At 43.0% G+C, this 24,820-nt stretch overlaps 1 long non-coding RNA gene across 1 annotated transcript in view; it reads right to left on the bottom strand.

The window, feature by feature from the left end:
* Positions 1 to 702: 702 nt before the first annotated feature.
* LOC129144985 (uncharacterized) overlaps positions 703 to 24,820 on the bottom strand; it is a 162,590-nt gene continuing 138,472 nt past the window's right edge. Inside the window, exon 3 of the long non-coding RNA XR_008549926.1 lies at positions 703 to 780. This is a non-coding gene — a long non-coding RNA (uncharacterized LOC129144985). The remainder of the gene's footprint in view (positions 781 to 24,820) is intronic.

Genomic DNA, 24,820 nt, shown 5'->3' with positions numbered 1-24,820 from the left:
CCATATCATTCCATTGTCACCTCTTTCCCCCACCCTGATTGCCAAGCCCCCCCACCCAAGCAAGACTGACCTGGAGCCTCTGTGGCACCTGGTTTGGCTTCGGGTGGATGGTGCATATGACAGCCAGGCCTCTGCCCGCACAGTTGTTAGCAAGCATGGGATTTAATTGTTTTTTTCCTAACTTGCTTCTGCTGGTGCAGCGGCTTCTTCACAGTCTCAGTCCAGAAGAAATCTTTTCATTATGGCTCACAGCTGTGATCCTTGGGTTAAAAGAAATTACTCATGAAAGGGCAGCCTGGGGTAGAAAGCAGGAGCATCAGAAGAAACCCCGGCTTCCAAGGGAGAGGGAACTTCAAGGATTTATTGACATGAGGGAGATCACAACTCTGGCTTCAGGCCCAGCTGCTGACATTTGCGATAGATTCAGGCATCGCAGTTTGATTTGGAATTATTTTCTAACTCAAGCTAATAGGTCGGAGTGAGGCATTCTGATCTGCCCGTGATGGTCTAGCTGATGCCCAGGTAAAATTAAGAGAGAACGAAAATGGTTTCTTCTCTCCTCTTCCCTTGTTCCTCCTCCCCCTTCCTCCCTTGCCCTCTCCTCTGAAGTTGCTGTACCTCTACAGTGTCATCACACTCTGTGTGTAGAGCAGTAAGGAAGCTGATGTTTTCCTTTCACAGGGGAACTCACCTCCTTAGGAAATATTCATGGAGTCAGCAGGCCAGGCCCCCCAGGAAGAGAGCCAATCACCAATCACAGTGTGGGATCTGGTCTGTGTGCTGTTAAAACAGTAAATGAGAGAGGTTAGTGTGGAAAAGACTTTGAAGATTAGTTAATGCAGCCCCCTCATTTTCCAGGAGAGCACATGAGGCTCACAAAGGAGAGGGCCTTTCCCAAGACAGTGATTCCAAGACAGGATTCCACCAGGAACAAGGCCTGCTGTCTCCTATACCAGGGAGAGTGCCACACCTGGTTTTTCTAGTCCCCCTTCCTTTTTAAACCAAGCAAGGGGGGTTGCTCTTGGCCAACAGTTTGAAAATAGCTAGTATTAATTGTGCCATGGCTGATGTTAGGCTTTGGGCTTATTCAGGGACCCCAAATGTTCTGTCCCATTTACTACGCACTCAGCTGTGAGCTATACTTTATTATCACTTTTAGTATCTGAAGCTCAAGACTGTTACATGATTTGTCCAAGCTCTCAAAACCAGTGGGCTCAGGGTCGGTACTTAACCCTGGTCTTGTCTAACTCGGCATCATCACCTTTGTCACAGCGCTGGGAAAGGGAGCAGCGCTGACTGCTGTCCATAAAAGGATGTTCCTGGGTCTATTTGCCTCTCAGATCAAAGCTTTCACACCTGAAGAAATCTGGATGCACTTGTACTGAGAATCTAATGCAGCTGTTTGCTCCAAGCACGTGAGCCCTGTTTGCTAGGACCTTCCTTTCAGCTCTCTAGGAAGAAGAGCTGAGTGAGCCAAGATGTGTCTTCTAGTTCAACTGCTCATGAAAATATCTTTTGGGGTTGCATTCTGACGGTGCCCTGTGGAATGATTTATGGGACGATGGAAAAGGATTGTTCTGTTTTTCTAATGGATCCTGAGAAATTGGCAAGAGCTGCTGGGGCTGTCATCATTCAAGCAAGTTTTTCCATGCACTGCCCCAAGATGCCACACTCTGACCACTGCTGTGGGTTGCTGGAGCAGGTTACTGTGCACCCTCTGTCTAGGAAAGGGGACCCACCACGGGGCTGCAAGCCATGCTCCTAAGAGGGCTTCCCACACACACCCCTGAACCTCTGGTGCAGCCTCCTCCCCAAGAAGTCCTGTCTGAGTGCCAGTGTTCTCTCTGCATGTAGGTCACTGAGGAAATAGTCAAGAAACCATAGAAAAGGTGGTGACCACATAGGGAAGAATAAAAGAAAATCTTCATGTGCTTCTCCTTGTTTCTCATTTCAGTTTTCTCCAAAACGTACATGCATCAGGAGTTCCTGAAAAAGTGTGTCTTCTGGGTCCTTTTGGCCCCAAGATTTCATTTCATGGGTCTTGAGTAAAGCCAGAAACCTCCACTGTCATACATGTTCCAATTAATTCTCATCAGTTGCCCAAGAAACCAGTTTGAAGACCTATCCCAACAGCTTCGAGCAGGGATCTGAGTTTTGCTGTATTCAGAGGTAAATAAATGTGAGATTGGACCCTGGGTCAGAGGTTAGGTCTTCTGGGTTTCTTTTTTTTTAAGATTTATTTATTTATTTATACAAGCACTGGGTACAGTCAGAAGCGCGGGAGGGTGAGAGAATTCACTAAAGCCAGAGCAGGGAACAGAACAGGCAGACTGACGAAGTACACTGCTGAGGGGTGCAGTGGGCAGGAGAGATCTGCCGTGCCATATGGTACCCTTGCCAGAGGCCAGGGATCAAACCAGTGCTGCAGAGGCTGTGGGCAGCTTTACAGCCCAGCGCTCAACCGCTGCGCCACCCGGGGAGGCCCAGTCTTCTGAGTTTCTACTCAGCCAAGTCACTAACAGGGATGCCAAGAGAGCAGGACCTCAGAGAACTGACACGGGAGCCCGGAGGTGAGTTGTTATTCTTCCTCTAAGGTGAGGATCTTTGTCTCCTCACCTATGAAATTCACAATGGAGTTGAATTGTGAATTCAACTCCTGCAGTCCCTTCTGGCTCCAACAAGCAGAGCCCGGGCAGCAGCCTCCCACTCCAGCAACCATTTCTGGAGCTGGAGGTGTAATTGGCAAGTCAGGTGAGGGGGAGGGAGAGAAGGGGAGCCAACTATAGAATGTTTTTATGTGACCAGTACTTTACGTTCTTATCTCATCTAATCACACAGCAGCCCTATATGGTAGAACTATGGACTGATTGTCTGTGTCCCCCTAAAATTCATGTATCGAAATCTTCATTCCCAATGTGATGGTATTTGCAGGGGGGGCCTGTGCAAGTGATTAGGTTATGCATTAGAACCCCCATGAATGGGACTGGTGACATAATAAGAATGCAGCCAAAAGATAACTGTCTACAAACCAGAAGGAAGCCCTACCAGACACTTAATCCACCAGGAACTTGATCAGGAACTTGATCTTGGAGATCCTAGCCTCCAGAACTGTAAGATAATTGTTGCTTAAGCCACCCAATCAATGGTACTGTGAGATATTAGAATACACACACACACACACACATAGTCTCTTCCCATAATTCCTGGCATGAAACTCTTAAAATCCTTGTCATTTCCTAAGTAATAAGATCTCTAAGAGGCTTTTATTCAAATAGTCAGTCTTTGACCCTGGTTCGTGACACAGACCTCCATCCTGGGTGACAGGAATGCCTTTTGTTCTAATGATGTGTCGCTGATTAAGCTCCTGAGTTGAGACAGGTCACCAGAAAGAAGCCTGAAATTTTCATCTCCATACCCCTTTTTTCCAAAGAGGAGAGAGGGGCTGAAGATGGAGTTCATAATTGATCATACCCTTATGATGATGCCTCCATAAAACTCACAAAAGCTTGAGTTTGGGGAGCTTGCAGGCCTCTGAGAATACCCATATAAAGGAGAATGATGCCCCCGTCTCTACAGGAAGAGAAACTCCTGGAAGCTGGATGCTCACAGACCTCACCCTGTGTCTCACATCATCTGGTGGCTCGGCTTAACCCTTTCTCATATCACTTAATAAACCAGTGAGTGTAAGTAAGTGTTTCCATGAGTTCTGAGAGCTGGCCTGGCAAATAATCAAATCCAAGGGACATGAGGTCCAATTCGCAGTTAAGTCTAACAGAAGTTGTGGGCAACCCGGGGACCTACTACTCGCGATGAGCATCTGCAGGGTAGGGCGGTCTGGTGGTGCTGAGTCTTTCCCTGTGGGATCTGACACCATCTCCTGGTAGATAGTGTCAGAGCTGCCAACCTGACTGCAACAGGTAGTGTCATAACAGACTTATGAGAAAAGTAAAGCCTGATAAACTTGTGAGGGTCATGCAGCCAGTAGCTGACAAAACCATAATACAAAACCAGGCCTGCTTCCCAGTCTAAAAAGTCCAGTCTTTTACACAGCTATTCTCTCATTCATGCATTCAAACATCTTTTTTTTTTAAAGATTTATTCATTTATGCATACAAGAGCTGGGGTACAGGCCGGGAATGCGGGGGGCGAGAAGATTCACCAGAGATAGAGTGGAGAACAGAACAGGCAGACTGACTGAAATACACTGCTGAGAGGAGCAGCGGGTGAGACAGGAGAGGTCTGCCGCACCATGTGGGTAGCTCCCTGGCCAGGGATCAAACTCATGCTGCAGAGGCTGTGGATTGCTTCATAGTGCAGTGCTTAACCCCTTGCGCCACCAGGGAGGCCCTGAACCAAAATGTTTTTAATGTGGGTGACATCTAATGGGACATCTAAATGGCAAGATGGTCATACCAAGATCAAAGTGACGGGTGCACCAGGGTGAGGGGCCAGATAGTCTAAGAGCCCTAAGTCAGGACTCCCATGTTCACAAGGTCAGAAAGCCGGCACTACTGGAGTGGAGCCCGCCAAGAGGGAGAGCGAAGAAAGGGGATTTGGGCAAAGACCAGGGCACACACCTGGGCAGGGGATCTTAGTGTCCATGTGATGTGAGCAGCAGAAGATCGGGAATAAGAAGAAATGCAACTGAAGTTATCTGTGAATGGTTCACTGGGGCTTCTGTGTGGCAGATGCTCATGAAGAACAAAAACAGAAATGAAAAAACAAGCTGGACAGCTGGAGAAATAGCCGAGGCAGAAGACACGGGTGTGATGTGAGGAGGGGCAGCTTCTCTTTTTCACAGGACATCTGTATCTGATCTTGCCTCTCCACACCTCCTCCCCACAGGAAGACACTAGGTCAGCTGTTCTCAAAATGCGTCCCAGGAACCTTTAAGTATCTAACAGGACTCTCTCAGGGGGCTCTGCAAGGCCACCCCTTTCCTCACTGCATATCTGAATTTTCTTCAAATACTTCAACCAAAACAAGGTATGGTGACAGAAACCTCGCCTCTGGAAGCAGATTGAGAATCTTCTACAAAGCCAGATGTCAGAGACTCACAAAAATGTAAAACAAACCCTCTCTTCTTGCTACATTTATTGTTTTAGAAGACATAGCTATTTCTCATTAAAAAGATGTGTTATTTATGTTAACATGCTTGCCATTTGTTATGTTTAAATGAATTGTTTTTTCCAATACCTCAGTTTTCATTTCTAACATAAAAATCTGGCAGGTAAAAGCAGCATAAATTGAAGTCTTCTGGATCCTCAATAGCTTCTAAGACTGTAAAAGTGGTCCTGAGATATTAGAATCTCTATCTTAATGACCTAAAAGATGCTGGACAGAAGCAGGGTGACAGGACATCAGTCTGCCAAACCCTTTGAGAAATGCCTCTGGGCACCCCTGGAGTTCTTCATTCACCATAAATAGATCCCTGAAGTCTCCTCCTTGGCCAGATGGGGGCTGCCCAGCCCATGTGTGGCGGTGGAGGGTCTGCAGTGTTGCTGATGTGTGTGGAGCCCAGTGTTGCAGCGAGCATTACACAGTGGCAGGCAGCGGGGCAGGTGGGCCATGCTGCCCACCCCTCTACAGTGCGGGAATATGTTCAGCCAATGGCTCAGCAAAGGCAGAAAGAACCACTGCCTCTGCAAGGTGCCTGTGCCCGTGCAAGAACTGTCTGCACTGCTGGATGATAATGAACCCTCAGGGCATTTGTTACCACTTAAACATTTCCGAGGTGCCTGCTGAGCATGTAATTGCTGTACTGGGGAAGGTGAGGGCTGAATGCTAAGGGCAGCTGTATGCATCAGGGCGCTGTTGGACTCCCGAGGCCCCCATTGCAGTCCTCTGGCAGATTTACAACAGGAAGGACTTCTGAGGATACCATGCAAAGGCAGCATGAGGTTTTGTATCTGACCAGAGTTGGAGGTCAAAACAGGGGTGTCTCGTGGACAGAGGTCCATATTGACAAGTCATCTTTAAGGTGCTCAACCCAGGTTTCTGGACTAAGGAACAAAATGCTAAAATGTTAGCAACAGCTGATGCTGGAAATCATCCTTCCCAGCTTTTGCCAAAATGTTTTCCTCCTATCTTCAGTTCACCCAGAGATGCCAAGGAAAGAAAAAAAAAAAAAAAGTTGTGTGATCAAAGAAGTTTTAGAAAAAGAGAACTATATCCATTCTCCAGTTGGAGACTGTGCTCATTAATAGTAATCTCTCTAAGAAATGCTGCAGGGAAGAAAGCTGCTTAACTTAATTCTGATACAAATGCTGTACGGAAGACAATGACTTGCCCAAGGTCATATGACAAAATTCAGAATTAAAACCCAGGTCCTTTGCCTCCCAACCAAGCACTCTGACTGCACTGCAAAAACAGAAGTCTGTCTGCTCTATTTTCTACCACTGAGATTAAAGATAAATCTCAAAGTTAAAACATGAGCTGAGACCATCCAAATGTTTCAACTATGGGCACCTTCCACTTCCCAGTAATACAGAAAAAGAGAGGGGTGAGGGAAAATTATCAGGGAAGGGATGGATGGAAAAAGAGTCCTGAGTCATGGTCTGCCAGGCCAATGTGTAATTTCATATGGCTACAAATTTTGTCTCTTAGGACATCAACTGGGATTCTTTCACCATCATGTAGCCATCAGAAACAGGCTGGGAAGAGATTATTTGATTATACTGTGAATTAGAGTTTTGCAAATATGCATTTAATTTAGAATTAATGGGATGCATTTTTATGAGTTAATTGAAAAAAATGAGTATTAAACACAAATTCACTGATGTTTGACAAGTAGGTAGTAAATACCCATTTTGTACATGGCAGTTAATTCCCAATAAATATGTTTCTTTCAATAACCAGCTGGTTTTAATTTAACAAATAGATAGCTGTCTGGTGACATCAGAATGGAGAACCAGAAAGCCTTCATGGATAGCAGGACTTAACAACCCTGTCTGCCCTGGAGACTCTCTGGCTAAGAGAAGTACCAGGAAGCCTCTAGAAGTCTGTCTGCCAATAGCATAGCTTCCAAAGGTCCAGTTCCAAGGGGAAGACTTGACTCAACCATCACACCTCACCTCATACCACATCTCACATTAGACATCAGTTCTTAAACATAGTCTTTGATGCCTTTGAACCAAATTAATCTCTCTCTCCCAAGTATGTCAATATCCCCATGTGTCTTCACAGCAATATTTATAGCACTGCATTAAAAACTGCAAATTCTGGGCCTCCCTGGTGGCGCAGGTGGTTGAGCACAGCGCTGTGAGGCTGTCCGCAGCCTCTGCAGTGAGGGTTCCATCCCGCCGGCCTCGGAGCAACCCACATGGTGAGCAGACATCTCCTGTCTCGCCTGCTGCTCCCCTCCGCAGTGTATTTCGTCAGTCAGCCTGTTCTGTTCCCCGCTCTGTCTCTGGTGAATCCTCTCGCCCTCCCACACATCTGGCCTGTACCCTGGTTGTTGTATAAATAAATCTTTAAAAAAAAATTAAATTCTTAAAAAAACAAAAACAAAAACAAAACCCTGCAAATTCCTCCTTTGTTCCTGCAGCACTATTCACAATAACCAAGACATGGAAATAACTCAAACACCCAATGATGGATGAATGGATAAAGAAGATGTGGTCAAAATGCATAATGGAATACTACTCAGCATTCTGTCCCCTTTTCTCCATATCCTCAACAATGCTTTTGTTTGTGGTCTTTTTTATATAGCTTATTCTCACAGGAGTGAGGTAATATCTTGTGGTTTTGATTTGCATTTCTTGATGGCAAGTAATGATAAACATTTTTTTTTTCATGTACCTGTGGCTATCTGCATGTCTTCTTTGCAATAGGTGCCTATTTAGCTCTTCTGCCCATTTTTTTAATCTTCTTACTGTTGTTGAGCTGTATGAGTTCTTCATAAATCTTGGATATAATTTCCTTATCTGATGCATGGTGTGCAAATATTTTCTCCTATTCCGTAGGGTATCTCTTCATTTTGTTTACAGTCTCTTTTGCTGTATGGAGGTTTTAACTTTGATGTAGTCCTGTTTGTTTATTTTTGCCTTTGTTTCCCTTGGCTTTGGAGTTGAGTTCCTAAAACATCCCTGAAGCTAATATTATGGAATGTTTTGCCTATGTTTTCTTTTATGTATTTTATGGTTTTAAGTCTATATCCAAACCTTTAATCCACTCGAGTTAATTTTTATGTATGGTGTGAGATAGTCTATTTTCATTCTTTTGCATGTGGCTATCCTGTTCTTCTAACATTATATGTTAGAGACTTTCTTTCTTTTCTCCAGCATATACTCGTCTCCTGTGTTGTAGATTAACTGTCATGTAAGTGTGGGTTTATTTCTGGGTTCTCAGTTCTATGCCGTTGGTCTATACATCTATTTTTAATCCAAGACCATACTTTTTTAATTACTACATCTTTGTATCATAGCTTGAAGTCTGGGAGTGTGACATCTCCATTCTTGTTCTTTTTTGTCTGAGTTGCTTTGGTTATTCAGCGTCTTTGTGGTTCCATATAAATTTCACTGATGCATTCTCTGTTTTTGAAGAATGCTATTGAAACTTTGGCAGGATTGCATTGACTCTGCATATTGCTTTGGGTAAGAAGGCCATTTTAACAATGTCAGTTCTTCTAATCCATGAGCAGGGAAAATCTTTCCATTTCCTTGTGTCTGCTGTTTATTTTAACTAAGTCTTAGATTTTTCACTGTATAGGTCCCTCACCTCCTCTGTTAAGTTTACTCCTAGGTAATTATAATAATTCTTTTAGATGCAAACATAAATGGAATTGTCTTCTTGATTTCTTTCACTTCTAGTTTGTTGTTTGCATATAGAAACCCAATGGATTTTTGTGACCTACCATTTTATTGTACTGGTTTATTGTTCCCAACAGTTTTGTAGTTAGAGTCTTTCGGATTTTCTGTGTACATTATCATGTCATCTGCAAAAAGTGATAGTTTTACTTCTTTTCCAATTTGGATTCCATTTATATTTTTCTCTTGCCATATCGCTCTGGCTAGGAATCCCAATACTATGGCTGTGTTGAATAATAGTGGCATAAGTGGACATTCTTGTTTTGCGCCTGATCTTAAAGGAAAAACCTGTTTCTCACCATCTAGTGTGATCTTATCTGTAGATTTGTCATATATGGTCTTTATTATGTTGAGATGTTCCTTTTATCCCCCATTTTTAGGGGTTTTTATCATAAATGGATGATGTTCTTCCCAAATGCTTTCTCTGTATCTATTGCTAGGATCCTGAGTTTTATCTTTCCTTTTTTTTTTTTTTTTTTTTTTTTTTTGTGAAGTGGTAAATTACATTGATCAAGTTTTGGATATTAAACCATCTTGCATCTCTTGAATAAATCTCACTTGGTCATGATACATGATGCTTTTAATGCCTTATTGGATTTGATCTGCTGATATTTTATTGAGGGTTTTGCATCTATGTTCAACAGGGATATTAGTTTGTAGTTTTCTTTTTGTATGATGTCCTTGTCTGTTTTTGGAATCAGGGTAAGACGACCTCTTTGTATTAGCCCTATCCTGACTCTCCCCCTCCCCATACTTCCTCTATTATATTATTCAAAATGTGGAGACGATAGCTAGATATCCAGAAGTCAAATTGGATTAGGATGCAATCTTAATCATAGTCATATATAGAGGGTATCAGGGCAGAAATGGAGGAAAAACCTGGGTCCTTGGAGATTTTTTGGACTGCCATATTATTCTTAGACTGACTGTCTCCATGCTCTTTTATAACAGATAATAAATCCAAGCACTTCTAAGCCATTGTTATATAGTTAGATACAGTTGTACTTATTTCTGATGATTACAAACAATAGGCAGAAATATTTATGAATGCTTACAGTATATGGTTAAATGTTGTACTCATTCTACTCTCACCTGCATGAAAACCCAATGGGGTCACTATCTTTATTGTACAGGTAAAAACAAAGGTTTCCAGTCATTAAGTAGTAAGTCCAAGGTCACACAGCTATAATTAGTCAGTCTGAATTGCATTTAGTCCAATCTGACTCCAGGATCAGAACCCTTAACTACTTCAAGAGCAGACTCTCAAATGAATGACCCACTACTTTTGAGAAAAAAACATCAGTCTGAGAATGGCAGTAGGATGAGCTTAGCATCTAACTGTCCTCCAACAAATCATGTCACTTCTCAGTGACTTGGTTCCCTTACCTATAAAATTACAGAACAAATACTCCTTATTGAATAACTTAAATATATAGGAGCTCTTATAAGCAGATATGAACTCAGTCAGTGCTCAAAACTACCCTACAGTTCTTTTATTTTTATTCTTCATTCATTCATTTATTTTATACATTTTTTACATCATTTTAATTTTGTACAATGTATTGCTGTCACTTTATAGATGAGGATTGAGGTCAGGTGGGAAGTTAAAATCACTACTTAGCATGTTGTGGACAAAAGAGGAGATGACAGGACTGGCTCTATCTGACCAACTCTGATTTACCCTGGGATCTTCCTCCCAGATCCTTTTAACATCCTAGTATTACTCTTTCACACACTATGAAAAAGGAGTTTCAACTGCTAAGTAATGGAGTGAGAATTCAAAACTAGGCCGGTTTAATGCCAAAATAGAATACTTCCCCAAATTTCACAAGTGTAAGGAAAAGGTAGAAAAGTCAGTATCTGAAGATGGGGATAGAGCCATATCGTCTGTTCATTGCCCAGCACTGGATATGTAGGGAACATGCCATCCTCTGTAGGACTAAACGACGGGGAAGTCTAGTGTGTCAGGCAAGTGTGCCAGAATAGTGGGGATAAAAGGGTCCTCCCACCTCAGCCAAAGCTTCCCCAACCCTCCAGAGAGAGCTTGGTAAAGTCCCTGAGGGCAGAGGCTGTATCAGCCTTACAGACTGCTATATCTGGAAACAGCCTGGCACTTAATTTGAACTTAGGATTTGTATTAGTTTCCTGTGGGTGCCATAATCAATCACCAGAAATCGGGGGACTTATCAATGCAAATTTGTTCTTCACAGTCTTGAAACTAGAAGTTTGAAATCAAGGTGTTGATAAGACCAGGGTCATGAAGGCTCTGGGGGCTCAGAGTGTCCAGAAATCCTTGATGTACATTTGACTTGTACCTGAATCACCCTACCAGCCTCTGTTGTCATATGGCATTCTTTTAGGTGTATCTTTCTGTGTCCTCTCCTCTTCTCATAAGGAAACCAGTCATTGTATTAAAGTCATCCCTAATCTAGTATAACCTCATCTTCTCTTGATTACTTCTCAAAGACCCTTACCAATAAGACCATATTCACAGGTACTGAGGTTAGTGTTTCTACATATATTTTAGGAAGACACAATTCAACCTACTACAGGGACTATTGGTTGAATTGCATTGAATAGGTTGACTCTTTGCAAAAGAATTATTTTTCTGCTAAGAATAGAGACTGAAGAAAGCCATCTTTGTTTTGAGATGTGGAAGTCTCCCCACCCCCCCCGCCGGGAAATACAGACACACACACACACACACACAAACCCTGTGCATGTCAGTGTACCTGTGTATGTCTCTGTGTGTGTTCCATGGCCTGCCATAATGTGGAATTCTATCCTTAGAGATGAATTCTTTGGGCAGTCCCCTAAGAAACTAGCCATTAAATTAACTGTCACTCATATTGAAACTTAATCCATCACGGTGCATTTGCAGAGTGAAAGGCACTGCAAGGATGGCAAATGTGATGTGGAAAATGCAGGGGGAAATGCTGGCATGAGGCATGATGTCTGGAGATACAAGTATTAGTAGGCCCATAGTAGGTACCTAGGAGGCTGTACCATCAAGAAGGAGTGAGACATGAACAGGAAAGGAGAACAGCTTCCCTGTGTGAGCAGTGGGGGCCAGTGACTTTAAGACTCCAGAATCCCTGCACATGTGGACACTGTAGACCCCACGTCTCGCCAAAAGGCAGTGCTGAAATGACTTGTACCAGGCTCCTAAACCATCATGGTCAGAAGTGAAGGTGGAATGGACAGGAAGGAGAGGTAGAAAGAGCTCCGGGGGGAAGGGATGGTGGAGAGGGTGAAGCAGGGCCACCCACCCAGCCCATCTGCCTGGCGGCAGGGAGGGCTTCAGGACGCACTGCTGACCTGGGCCCTAAATGAGAGCCCTGGGCACGGTGGGCCCGGCCTCGCCCAGACTGGCAGGTGTCCTGACTGGCTCACAGCTCTCCATCTGGCCAGGTGCAGTGTGTGCTCTTCCCATTGCTCAGCAAAGTGGCTCTGAAGTAGCAGCTGCCCTAAGAGAGCGGTGGAGAGGGAACTAAATGGGGGGGAAATGAGAGTGAATGAGCACATGAGTGAAGCCCTAGGAATGTGCTTCAAGTTGTGGGAGAGTGGAGCAGGAAAGGGACCTCCGTCGGGAGCTGGCTCTCAGCAGGCACGGAGGAAGAGTCCAAATTAACCCTGATAGGAAACTTAGCTCTCCACGCAGCACAGCGCGCATCTAGAGGGAAAGCCATTTGAAGATTCTCTGCCACCAAATCAAACTGTTCGTTTCCCATTAAGGGCCCATCACATGCAGTAGGTATTCTTGGCCCAGGCTATTATGCTTCTGGGTTATTGTTTTAAATTTGAGTCATTACAACAAATTACTGTACTTAGCCTTTCTCAAGAAGCTCTGAGGACTTACTGTCACTCAGTCCTGCGCGCTGCCTCTCATGAAGCTACTCTGCCTACAGAGGAGGGGAACCCTGTCCAGATGCTTACAGGTGCTTGGGTGGACTCCTGCGGGGCTCTCTGGGTGTACTGCCACCTTCCTTTGTTCCCAGTATCTAAGTCAGTCTTTACTCTCCCTGCCCTTTTGGGGGAGAAGCCAAAAAGATCAACTGAGTGGGAAGTGTGTGTCCTCCATTGAGTTAAGTGAGAACTTCAGGAATTTCTTAAGACATCTGGCTCTGTCTTTGAGCTTGGGGAGGTGCAAGTCACTGGAGAGAGGGAAGTCTGGCAGTAGGCTCCCCCTTCGGCCTTGGTGGGAGGGGAGTGGGGCAGACCCTATGTGGGCACATGAAGACACTCCGTACATGCCAGAGATGGTTGGTGCTTCCGGGCAACCTGGGCCGGAAGCTCTACAGTGAGTATCAGCAGGGGGGTCCACAAGGCTCCCCGTTGTCCCCTTGCTGAAAAGCTCAGCAAGTTTTCTGCGTCTTGAGATGTGAAAGCAGTCATTTTCCAATCTTCCGCTGAACTGTCTCGTTTAATCGTGCTCTGTGTAGGATTTTGCACACATAGACAGCCATGTCACATACTTCTAAAGCACAAAAGATTCAATGCAATCCTACTTTTTCTCAAATGGATTAAACACTAAGTGTATTTGTAGGGTAAGGTAAAAGGTACCAGGCTTTTCTGCCCTCCCGCCATTAGGATAGATGACGGAACCCTGTGGTCCCGAATGCATGCCTGATGGCGGGCACCTGGAATAGGGTGTGGGCATATGTAGATGGGGTACACCTGGGCTAAGGCTGGATTTATAAGGGTGGTGTCACGGAGATGCCAAAAAAGCAGAACTAAGAAGCAGAGAAGCAGAAGCAGAGAGAGCAGAACAGCAGAGAACCAGAGAAGGCCAGAGAACAGAGTGAAGACTTGCTGGAGGCTGGGAGGCCCGCCAGCCTCCTGGCCCCCCAGAACCCCTGCCTGCTGTGTACCTGGTAAATCCCAAAAAAAGCCTGCAAAAGCCACTGAGGGCTCCAGGACTCTTTTCTCCTTTACCCGTCTGCATGGGATCATAGAAAACCTGCCCTGTGCCCATTGCTGCCCTTACAGTATTGTCTCAAAAAATGCTAATTTTGAAATAGATAGTAACCAATGTAGAGGTTACTAATATATTTCCTACTTTTTCAAGTACTTACTCAGCTCCCACTGTCAGGTACTCTTCTAAGAGGGTAAATATACATCATCCTACACTTGGTACTGTGAGTTTCCCCATTTTACAGATAAGGAGACTGAGAATCAGAGAGGTTAAATGATTTGCTCAAGGTCACAAAAATACTTCCTACATGGTAGAGCTGGGATTTGACCCCAGTTTGCATCCAGAGTCTACATGTGCATCACTGCTGCTTTGTACAGCCTTCCTCTCTGGTTTAATAAACCAGTGATTTTATCAAAGATGAAACCCAGGTGATAATCGTTTCCTCCCTCCTATTGGCCCTCAATTCCCCATCGTGAGTTTCAGCACCTTTTTCTCACAGGCCCGGGGTGTAATAACCTCACTCAGCTGCTGAGGATACGTGAGACCACACAGGTGAAGGTGATTTGTCAACTGGAAGGTGCTAAGAAATGAAGGTTCCCATCGGCCCCATGGGCTCACACATTTCTGCAATGCTTTTCTTCCTATCTCAGAAAAGGATTCTTCATTATTCCTTTTCTGCACATTTATAGGCTAAATCTCCATATGTCTTTCCTTCATAACTGGAGCAAGCATGCCTGCTTTTTCTTTTCCCTAATCTCTGCCAAATGGGTCCAAAAGTCACTGTCTGGAGCATATCCAGAGCTTGCCCCAGCTGCAATATTCCATCGGCCCTGCACTTTCCTTCAACACGCTCGGTTTCTTCTCACTCACCAGATACTTTTACTTCACTCTCACCAGAAGCTTGTGAAATACACCCCACATGTGGCTGTGCTTTGTCATTCCCCTGCCACCCACCGAATTCCCTAGAAAAGTCAGTATCTAAAATGTCTTCCTTTGTCTATTCTGCACTTTCCTCTGTAATCCTAATCTCCCCACCCTGATCCACGTGCCTGTACAGAGTACTCAGCCTGGCATCCTCAGAGCCCTCAGCAGGGCCTCTCTCCCCAACCAGCAAGCAAGCGGCCGGCAGGGCTGACCGCGAAGCCTCCCTCCCACCCTGACCTTCTATCCCATTGGACTCTGAGATCTTGAGCACCAGAGTACTATTTCCCAGTCTTCTCCAAAATGGAAGAGCCTAGTGTCCAGGATCCTTTCCAGAAGGTTCCTCTGTGCCTCTGTTTCACCACTTTGTCCTGCTTTACAAAATTCTGCATACATATATGTTACTCCATGTGCTCCCAGTGGATATAAAGCTGGGAAGTGCTGATAAAAGAAAAGCAGTGCCTCCGTTGTGGGGCCTGCGTCCCTTCTCTAAGAAGCCATGCTCAGGCCCTAATAGGGAGCGTGAGAAGTGGGGTAGTCCATGTTTTTATGAGCACAACTTTGGAGGAATCCTGCCACAAGGCCCTCAGACACAGCAATGTGGAAACTCCTGTTAGGATCACACTCCCACATCCATGGACTATCCCCCCCTTCTCTCCCCAGTAATCACTCTGGGTCCAGCAACTGGCACTGTCCTAAAAGTCCTGAGACCAAAAGCACATGCCCCTTACACCAAGTGAAGGCCAGAAGCTGCCCCTGGCTCAGGCAGATCCTGCACGTCACCACCACGCAGAAGCCAATGCCTCCAACAAAACAGGTGTGAGGGTTGTGTCCTTGGAAGATGTTCTCAATAAGATATTTTCATAGGTGTGACACCTGTCTTTCCCATCAGTGTGAGAGGGAAGTGATATTAAGCTTTGAACATACTTTAGTGATTGTACAGCATACACATATGTGCATACACACATTCATACAAAATACACACAAACACACATACACAGAGCTTTCAGAGCATAGTGAGTTCCTCAGAGAAAAGCAAAAAACTTAAACGAGACAGGTGACCACCTTGGAAATGACTGAAAACCAGAGCAATTTGATGTCTGAAAGAAAAAAATAGCTTTTAGTCACAGAAATATGTATGTGGATATTGAGTCATTCACTTAAAAACACCTGCTTTAGAAACATCTCTTGGGAACAACTTCCATCTATATTAGAATTCATAAAACAAAAACACTCTGAATGTGTTATTAAAATGTTAAAATCAGAAACCATAGGAGAGAAGCCAGAGAGACTTTGGTTGCCCAAAGAGGGAAATCCCTGAGCAATCCCAATTCTCAGTAAGATTTTATTGTGATATATAAAAATACAGCAATGGCTGGAAGACTAGAGATACCCAGCTTCAGGCAGTTGGGGAGAATTATCAGCTCAAGTAGCAGCAGGAGAAAGAAAGGGAATGGTAGAAAAAATGCACCTGTGGTGCGATTTCCTACACAATGTGCTGGAGAACTAGCAGGGGGGTGTCATGCCACCCCAGCCTCAACCCCGAGAGGCTGGGGACCAGGCTCCCAGATGCAGAAATCAGACAGACACAATTGCCCGTCTCCATGACACAGCTCTGCACAGGGAGCGGGTGTCCGCCTCCGCCATGCTGCCTACAGAAAGGGCCCATGTGAATATGGGGGCACAGTTTCTGCACCAGTCTTACTCAGTTACTGAAGTCTTGGCATGATGGGCCCCTTTGTGATGGGGAAGTCGGGAGTGAACAGTGTGGAGGGAGCAGTGAGTCCCTGGTTCTTTAACATGTGTTTGTGGTGATAGCATATGAGTCAAAATCAAGGGGGAAGACAATTCTTCTAGACCCGCACCTCGGAAGTTCTTCAGAATAAACAAGAGAACATGGGTTCTGAAGTTAGATTAACTTAGGTTTGAACCCCAACTTTGCCACTAACTAAGGAATGAGTTCAAGCAGGCTGTTTAACCTCTCTGTGCCTCAGTGTTCATATTTGTAAAAGGGTGCGTGTAGTTACATTGAATAATAGTAATAATAGCTACCATTTATTTAGCACTTATTACCTGCCAATTTCTTTTATATGAAATTCACATGTGCAAACATACTGAATTTCCAATAAGTCCCTAATGGAATATTCTTATCACCATTTTACAGATCAGGAGGCTGAGGTGCAGAGTTGCTAGATAATCCACCCAGTGCCAACACAGATACCTGATATCAGAGCCAGGGTTGGAAGCCAAGCAGTCAGACCTCAGAGCCTGTGCTTTGATAACCAGGGGAAACAATATTGGGGCAGCCAATAGCACTAGGCCTGCATTCTGGCGTGGGGATACTTAGTGAGCCCGTCGCCTTTCTGTTACTTGTCCCCCTCAGAATCACCTGCTTTTATACTGAGTGGCTAGAACAGGAATTAACGTCAATCCATGAAAACTTGAATCAGATGTTTGCAAGAAGGAAAATGATCTACAAATCTTTATGGCTATTGTTGAATCCAGCTACAGATGTGCACATCTGGCAGGCCATGGCTGCGAGAGAACTTGGAGATTCTCTAAGCCAATTCTCACACTCATCAGTTAGAGAAACAAGGGTCCAGCAAGAACAAGTGACACACCGGCTACACACAGTTTGTGTAGCACTAAGCAAACACAGGGTGTCAGGGGGCAGGGGTGGAGTCCTTGACATGGTCCCTGGTAGGAGGACAGGGAGAGTTAGATGGATCAGCTCTAGGATTTTAGGAGACAGACTTATGGCCACATTGCTGAAAGTACCAGAGTAACCTCAGAGAGCAACAGGTGCACCTCTAATGCATCAACCCAGACCTCAGTTGTGAAGGCTAAGAGGGTGACAGGTATTTGGGTTTCGGACACACTACTCTCTACCTCCTTTCTGTCCTGCAACACAGCTCCAAAACAGATTCCTCTACCTTCAGACAGATCCAGATTAAGAAGACCAGGCTCTTTTGAAACCCAATGGAGTATGTAAGTCTTTAAAATATTACCAAACAGCTTGCTCCAGTAAAGTACATAAGTAAGTCAAAATCATGAATTTCTATTGAGACCCTCACAGCCATAATGCATGTAACACACATAACCCTTTACTTGAAATAAATGTGAAGAATTGAAAGGATTGAAATAACCATCTGGGGATGGCCATGGGGTGGAGGGTCCAAGAAAAGGTCAGTCACAGAATCCTCTGACTTTTCAAACGCATGAAACATAATTAATAGCCTAGCCAAGGGCTTCTGAAGATAAGAATTTTGTATATGAGTTTAGTTGAAAACATGATCATTTAGGAAAAAAAGAGCTAATGAGATAATAATGCCCATGTAAATTGAAAAACAAGAAACAAACCAGAGTAACTAAATCCACTGTAGTTTTTCTTGACTTCTTTCTCATCAGCCTTGTCTTTCCCTAATGAATCTGATTTTTGACTCTATGACTCCAAGTTAATTAGGCTTGCCCTTTCTACCTGTTCAAGTAGAATAGCGGCCAATAATGTTAGAACCAAGCATCATATGAATAATATACTAGCCTCCCCTTACATTATCAGAGAATGCTAAGAATCTGAGATATAAGTGACTCACTCAAGCTATAGAGCTGATGGCAGATCCAAACTGGAGCCCATGATAAAAGTCTTCTGCCTCACATATTAAAAAAAAAAAAAAACTAGCAAAAACAAATGTTGGTGAAGATGTGGAGAAAAAGGAACTCTCCTGCACTCCTGGTGGGAGTGCAACTGGTCCAAGCACTATGGAGAGCTGTGTGGAGATTCCTCAACCTGCTAAAGATGGAGCTTCCATATGATCCAGCAATTCCACTCCTAGGTATTTACCCAAAGGACACAGAAACATTAATTCAAAAGGGCACCTGCACTCCTAAATTTATGGCAGCACTATTTACAATAGCTAAGCTATGGAAACAACCCAAATGCCCAAAAATAGATGACTGGATCAAGGAGATATGGTGCATATACACCATGGAATATTACTCAGCAATCAAAAAAGATAAACTCATGCAATTTGCAGCAACATGGATGGAGCTGGAAGGGATCATGCTCAGCGAAATAAGCCAGAAAGAAAAAAGAAAAATTCCAGATGGTCTCACTCATAGCAGGAATTTAGAAAACCTAAATAAGGGATGAGGAAAAAGACTAATTATAATAAAGTAAAAATCAAAATCAACAAGCAACTACAAACCAGAGACACACTACGGGGGCGGGGGGAGGGGGAGAAGGGAGTAGGATCAAAACGAGGGGGGTGGGAATTTTATGGGGACTATAACCAAGATGAAAATGCATACATTGTGCAAAAATGAAAAATGATGTAAGAAATACACACATATATATATATGAAGTCTTCTCCCTCTACTTCCCTGCTTTATATATTTATCCAGGTTACTGCTGTGCTTTCCAAACTCTACCTCTCTCATCCCTCCCTTCCTCTGACATGCACGTGGATATAATTCCACTGGACAGGTTCCCAACTGACAGCTTGAGCTGGTCAGCCCCAGTAATTCATGTATGTACAACATTGCAAATACACAAACCAGATACGTGGCGAAGGGCCCCGGATTTTAATTATATCTTATTTCACAGCTGCAGTCAATTCCTGCTACAGCTTAATAACCAGGTTGCACGAGCCGTGAACACTTTTTGTTGTTAATTTTGCTCAGGAAAATTGAGTTTTTACTACCATTTTGGCAGAAATGCTTATCATAACAATTATGATAAAGTGATGAGTATTGGAAACATCTGCAGGAATGAACTTGAAGACAGAAGGATGTCGGTTAGTCTGGTTATGTAGGAAAATGTGTTATGGGAAATTAGGGTTATGTTTGTCACCTGCTGAAAACAAGGGGTAAATAAGGGGTCCAGGCCTCTTCTTGTCCCCTGCTGGGATGCCGGGGAGAGACAGGGAACATGCCTGGCCTTGATGCTCAGTGGCTTGACAGACTTCCTTGTAGCACCCACCCTGTGGATGGCTTTCAGGGAAGCCTTAAATGAAGAGGTAAAAGATAATCCTGGGTTACTTGGAGAATAGAAGAAAGAATCTTGAGGAAAAGTGTAGATGAGTTGAGAAGAGGGGGTGACTCTTGCAAGGTCACATAACTGATGAATAAGGTCAGCCTTCTGACTCATGTGCCAGAGCTCTTGCTCCTGTGCCTAAAATCAACTCCAATTGAGGTTTCAGTGAAGGAGTGAATGGGGTACATCTGTCATGGATCACAGCCTGCCTTCAGAAATGTGAAAATGAGAAAGAATATTCAGCAAAAGAATCTATATACAGTATGTAGAAGTCACGTCTCAGCATGAAAGATTACCAAGAGATGGATTGGGGAGAGAGAAAGACAGTCTCCAGAAAGGATATGGAAATAATACAGATAAAAGAATAAAAGAAAGTTAGTTTATTGGAATTAATTTTGTCTGGTGGAAATGAAAACGCTGGTGGATTATTTGTGTATCGTGATATAACAAATGGCCACAAACTTAGTGATTTAATGCATCTATGTATCATCCCACAGTTCTGTAGGTCAGATGTCTGGATACAACTTCACTAATTCTCTGCTCAGACTGTCACAGGCTGGAATCATGGTGTCATCTGGGGCTGGGGTCTCACCTGAAGTTCGAGGTCTTCTTCCAAGGTCACTCCATTGTTGGCAGAATCCAATCCCTTGCAGCTAGAGAACTCATGGACACTGTGTCTTCAAAGCCAGCAAGGATTTCCCATTCCAGGCTGTTATTAAGTGTTATATTCACAGCAACAACTGTCTCATAGTAATTACAGTTTCTATCACACTCAAGGGGAGAGAATCACAAGACACACACCGCGGTCAAGAATCTTGAAGGCCATCTCATGACTCAGCTGACCACAGTGGGACAGATAAAAGAAATGAAGAACCAACAGCACTTTGCTGGTCAAATGGGAGGAATGCAACACTGGCCTCGATGATTAGAATATCTTATGAATGCACAGGGCCATCAATATTTTAAAGTAATTTCATATGCATGAGCTTTTTTGTTCCTTGAAGTAATCTTATGAAACAGATAGATTAGATGCCATTATTTCTATTTCACAAATGAGAAAATGGAGGTTCACACAATTTAAGTCAATAGCCTAAGGTTACATGGTGCATCGCAGGCTCAGCCACAACCAGTATTATAAAGTCAGTTTCCTGCCTATGTGTTCAAAACCATTTCCCCTACACCATCCTGAATCATTGCTACTGAAATGCATATACACAAGTATATACACCAAGCATGCATATACACAAAGCCTTTCCTTTCCTTTGGGTAGCTCTGGTCTCCAGACATGACCAGACTGCAGAGATCTTACCTTCTGAACTCACGAGAGGAGTCCAGGCTCTACCAAAGTGGTTTGGCTCTGGGTTTCTCTGCAATTCTCATGTTCATCATGCAGGAAAGCACAGCTCCCTTTCTGTATTAGAAATCCCTGGCTTCATGACACATAGAAAAAGCTTATCTCCAATCTCCAGCCTTAGATGGCAAGTGCAAAGAGTGTGACTTGACTGGGAAGACGTTATGACAACAATGATGAGACCACAACTCTGGAATCCTCTTGATGGTATTACTGTTACCATTTCCAATAGAAAGAGCTGAGCTTCATTTTGGGGGTGGAGTGGATGATTTATGGACTATTCTTTAAACATCCTAGAATGTGAAGAGTGCTCTTACTGGCAGGAATCAATGGGTAGGCAAAAAGGGAAAGAAATCACTTATGCTTTACACTTGGGCATTCACATCTCCCCACACACATACTCACCCCACACATGCGTGTGCACACACTGCATAGGTCCCAGTCAAAGCCCCTGCCTGGTGGCTAGTGTGCTGAGCAGTGAGTTAAGAGAAGGAGCTGACTAGCTGTCAGTCATCTGAGCCCAAACTGTAACGTTATAAGCTCATTAAATATATATCCCTTAAAGGAAACAGTGACTGAGGGGATTCAAATTATGAAAACAGCAAAAACTCTGTGGTGATCAAAACTCATCATTAAGGACATGAGGGAAGAGAGAAAGAAGGTGAAAGAATCCCCTTTTATTCTCTTTTACATCCTGCTACTATGGCCTGAGCAAAGAGAGAAAGACACTGTTTTCCTGGGTCTAAGGTTACTCACCTTTAACAGAAGAGGATGTAATGGAGAGAGATGCAAGACAGAATAGTTAGATGAGCTTTGGCGTGAGGCTGATTTATTCTTCATTGTCCTAGTACTGAGACCAGGAAAATTACTTAATCTCTGAGAACCTCAGTTTTCTCAGTAAATATGCAAAAAATGCTTAAATCATAAGATTATGGGAATTACTTATGTTAATATATGTAAAATAACTAGCACAGTGTGTGGCTTATGGCAGACACTCAGTAGAGGTTACTTTCTCCTTCCTGCCCTCAGCATCCTTTCTGGTTCTCCCTCCACCAACTCATCTTTTCTTTTTGAGATTCTATAATTATAAGTCTTTCTTTCAATGGTTAAGTCATTCAAAATACTAAAGCACCGTGAAAAATTATGCCTTAGCATTTCTGATAGACTGTGTGTGGCACCCTGGCATTCTCCCTCTCCAATCTCCCTTGGAATTACCTATGACAAAAATAAAAAATACGTATGCACTTATTTGTCAGCATCAAGATCAGATGTTCCTTCTGGGAAGTTTTTTCCACTCTCCACGAAGGCCTCACCAGTCCCCTCCCCCTGGTGCTCTGCACACAGCATGTGTCATGCAAAATCAAGGCAACAGCTTCCGTGAGGATGAACATTTAGTATCTCAGATGCACTCATCTAACCTTGCTATTAGGATGATCGTGAAATGCTCTGAGGTATGTGAGCCAGAGAGAATCTCATTCTACTTTGCAGTCTGAGGGACAGGAGTAACGAAGAAAATGTGTAGGATGCCGAAAGGGGTTGGAGTAAATAAAACACAAGAGTCAGCTGCTTCCTCTGGCCTTACAGGATTGAGCCTGATGATGCTGTCAGGTGTCAGAGACACCTTTTCAGGGTGAATCCTGGTGTGTTTCTCTCTTGCCCGCAAACTCATAATGACACTAAAATTATGAAAGGACATTGTAATGGGACCTCTCCTTTCATTTTCTCTTCAGTTTAAAGATCCATGTGCAATTCATCTATCACAAGGAAGAATGCAGCTTACCCTGGGTCCTTGTGAACCACATCTCTTAGCTCAAAATGCATCATTGTTGAATCCCTCATATAAAGCCTTCCTATCAGAGATTTATTCTTTGGGCTTAAAGAGTAACATATATAAATTAGCAGCAATCCTGATTATCTTAGAATGATTTTCTTATTAGATCATTTGCCAGTGATAAGTAGACAAAAGCAGAACCTGTGTGTTCAGGTTGAGATAGAGCATATATTGTGTAAAAGGATCAGTCCTGAAAATTCATCCAGAGAAAAAGGATAGCTATCTGCCAAGAAAAGGCCAGGATTAAAGCAAATGTGGAAGAAAGGAGTGCTGAAACCCCAGAACCCAGCTCTACAGAGAAATGGCACAATCCCCCACACTATGGGGGAGTCCTAATGCCTAAGTCTTTATTCACATAGGTCCCAGGGTTTCACTATCCCAGGTTCTGAAGTCTTGTTGGTGTTTTGTCTCAATATTTTACCCCTTTTTTCTCCTTTTACTCAACCTGTTGTACAGCAACTGTTAGCATTTACATCACCCACCAAGGGAAGTGAATGATGGTGTACACTGTGTTGCTAGCTCACTGGTCAATGAATAAATACACTGAAGCAAGACTACTTCTAGATTGTGTGCTTTATAGACACACATATCATTGTCAAGGCCTGAATTCAGAAATTCAGCATTTCCATCACCCTTTTATCTGTTCTTCTATTCATCCATCTAATATTTATTAAGCTCCTAGCATTAAGCACAATGTATGGGAAGGAGAAGAGGAGCCTTCGCCCTGGCTCTATAACAGTGTTATGGATGGCAGAAAAATCATTTTGGAGCTTTCTTTAATACAGAATTGGAAGGGACGTGGAAGTGAATCAAGGGCCCAAATCATGCTGAAATAACAATTCTAGATCAGTTGAAGAAATTAAAAAGAACATATTTGAAAGATTTAAAATTTGACTATGTAAAAAAAAAAAAAAAGAACATTGCACTGGGAGTAAACACAAGATGAAACATTAAAAGACAAATGATAAGCTGGAAAATATAATTCAGGCACATCTAAAAGATATATAAACAATACAATAGAAAGGAGGATAAAGTTCACAAGAAACATTTTCCAGAAAAGAAAATATAACAACTCTTAAGTATGGAAATAAATGCTTAGCATCCCTCATAATATGTGAAGCAAATGTTTAAATTACTCTGAGATAGGATTTTCACCTATCAGATTGGTAAAAAACCAAAAGTTTTATAGAACATTAGGATGAAAAAGCTGAGGGAAGCAAGTGTTCTCATAAGATGTTAAAAGAAGGACAAATTACAACCTCTACAGAAAGTAATTTGACAATATCTATCAAAATCTTTGACCCAGAAACCCAGTTCTAGGAATTTATCTTATTATCATGTACATGTGAAATGATATATGTATACAATTATTCACTGCAGCATTTTTAACAGTAAAAAAAAAATGAAAAAAGATCCATCAATGGGGATTTAATAAATTATAAAAGATTCATATAATCAAATGTTATAAAAATACAAGGAAGTTCTGTATATGCTGATATACAATAATCTGTAAGATATCTTTTAAGTGATGAAATAAATAATCATCCAGAAAATATATAACAAGGGGTAAGAATGATTACTTTTATGTATTTGCTATAAAAACATATATTTCTGCAAGGATAAGGAGCTGATAATACTGGCTGCCTCCAGGGAGGAATATTAGAAGACTAAAATTTATGGATGCAGGAGAAAACTGTACCCTGTGAACTTTTGAGCTGTTGGATAGTTGAGCCATATAAATGTATTGACTATTATAAACATAAAATTTTTTTTTAAGAAAAATAAAATCTTGCTTAGGGAGAAGGTGTGTGTCATTCCGATGACTTCAGTATCGATCTTTCTCTCATCTAACTCTTTTCTAAATGCTTTTAGCATTTACACGATCCATGTATTGCCTTAATAATAAGCATTTCTACTAAGTGCTATACATACCACTTAAACTTATATATAATATCAATAAGTG

Source organism: Talpa occidentalis, unplaced genomic scaffold (genome assembly GCF_014898055.3).
Source record: "Talpa occidentalis isolate TD23 unplaced genomic scaffold, MPIMG_talOcc4v2.1 talOcc4.8, whole genome shotgun sequence".
Classification (NCBI taxonomy): domain Eukaryota; kingdom Metazoa; phylum Chordata; class Mammalia; order Eulipotyphla; family Talpidae; genus Talpa; species Talpa occidentalis.
This window is presented reverse-complemented; position numbering and strand designations above follow the sequence as displayed.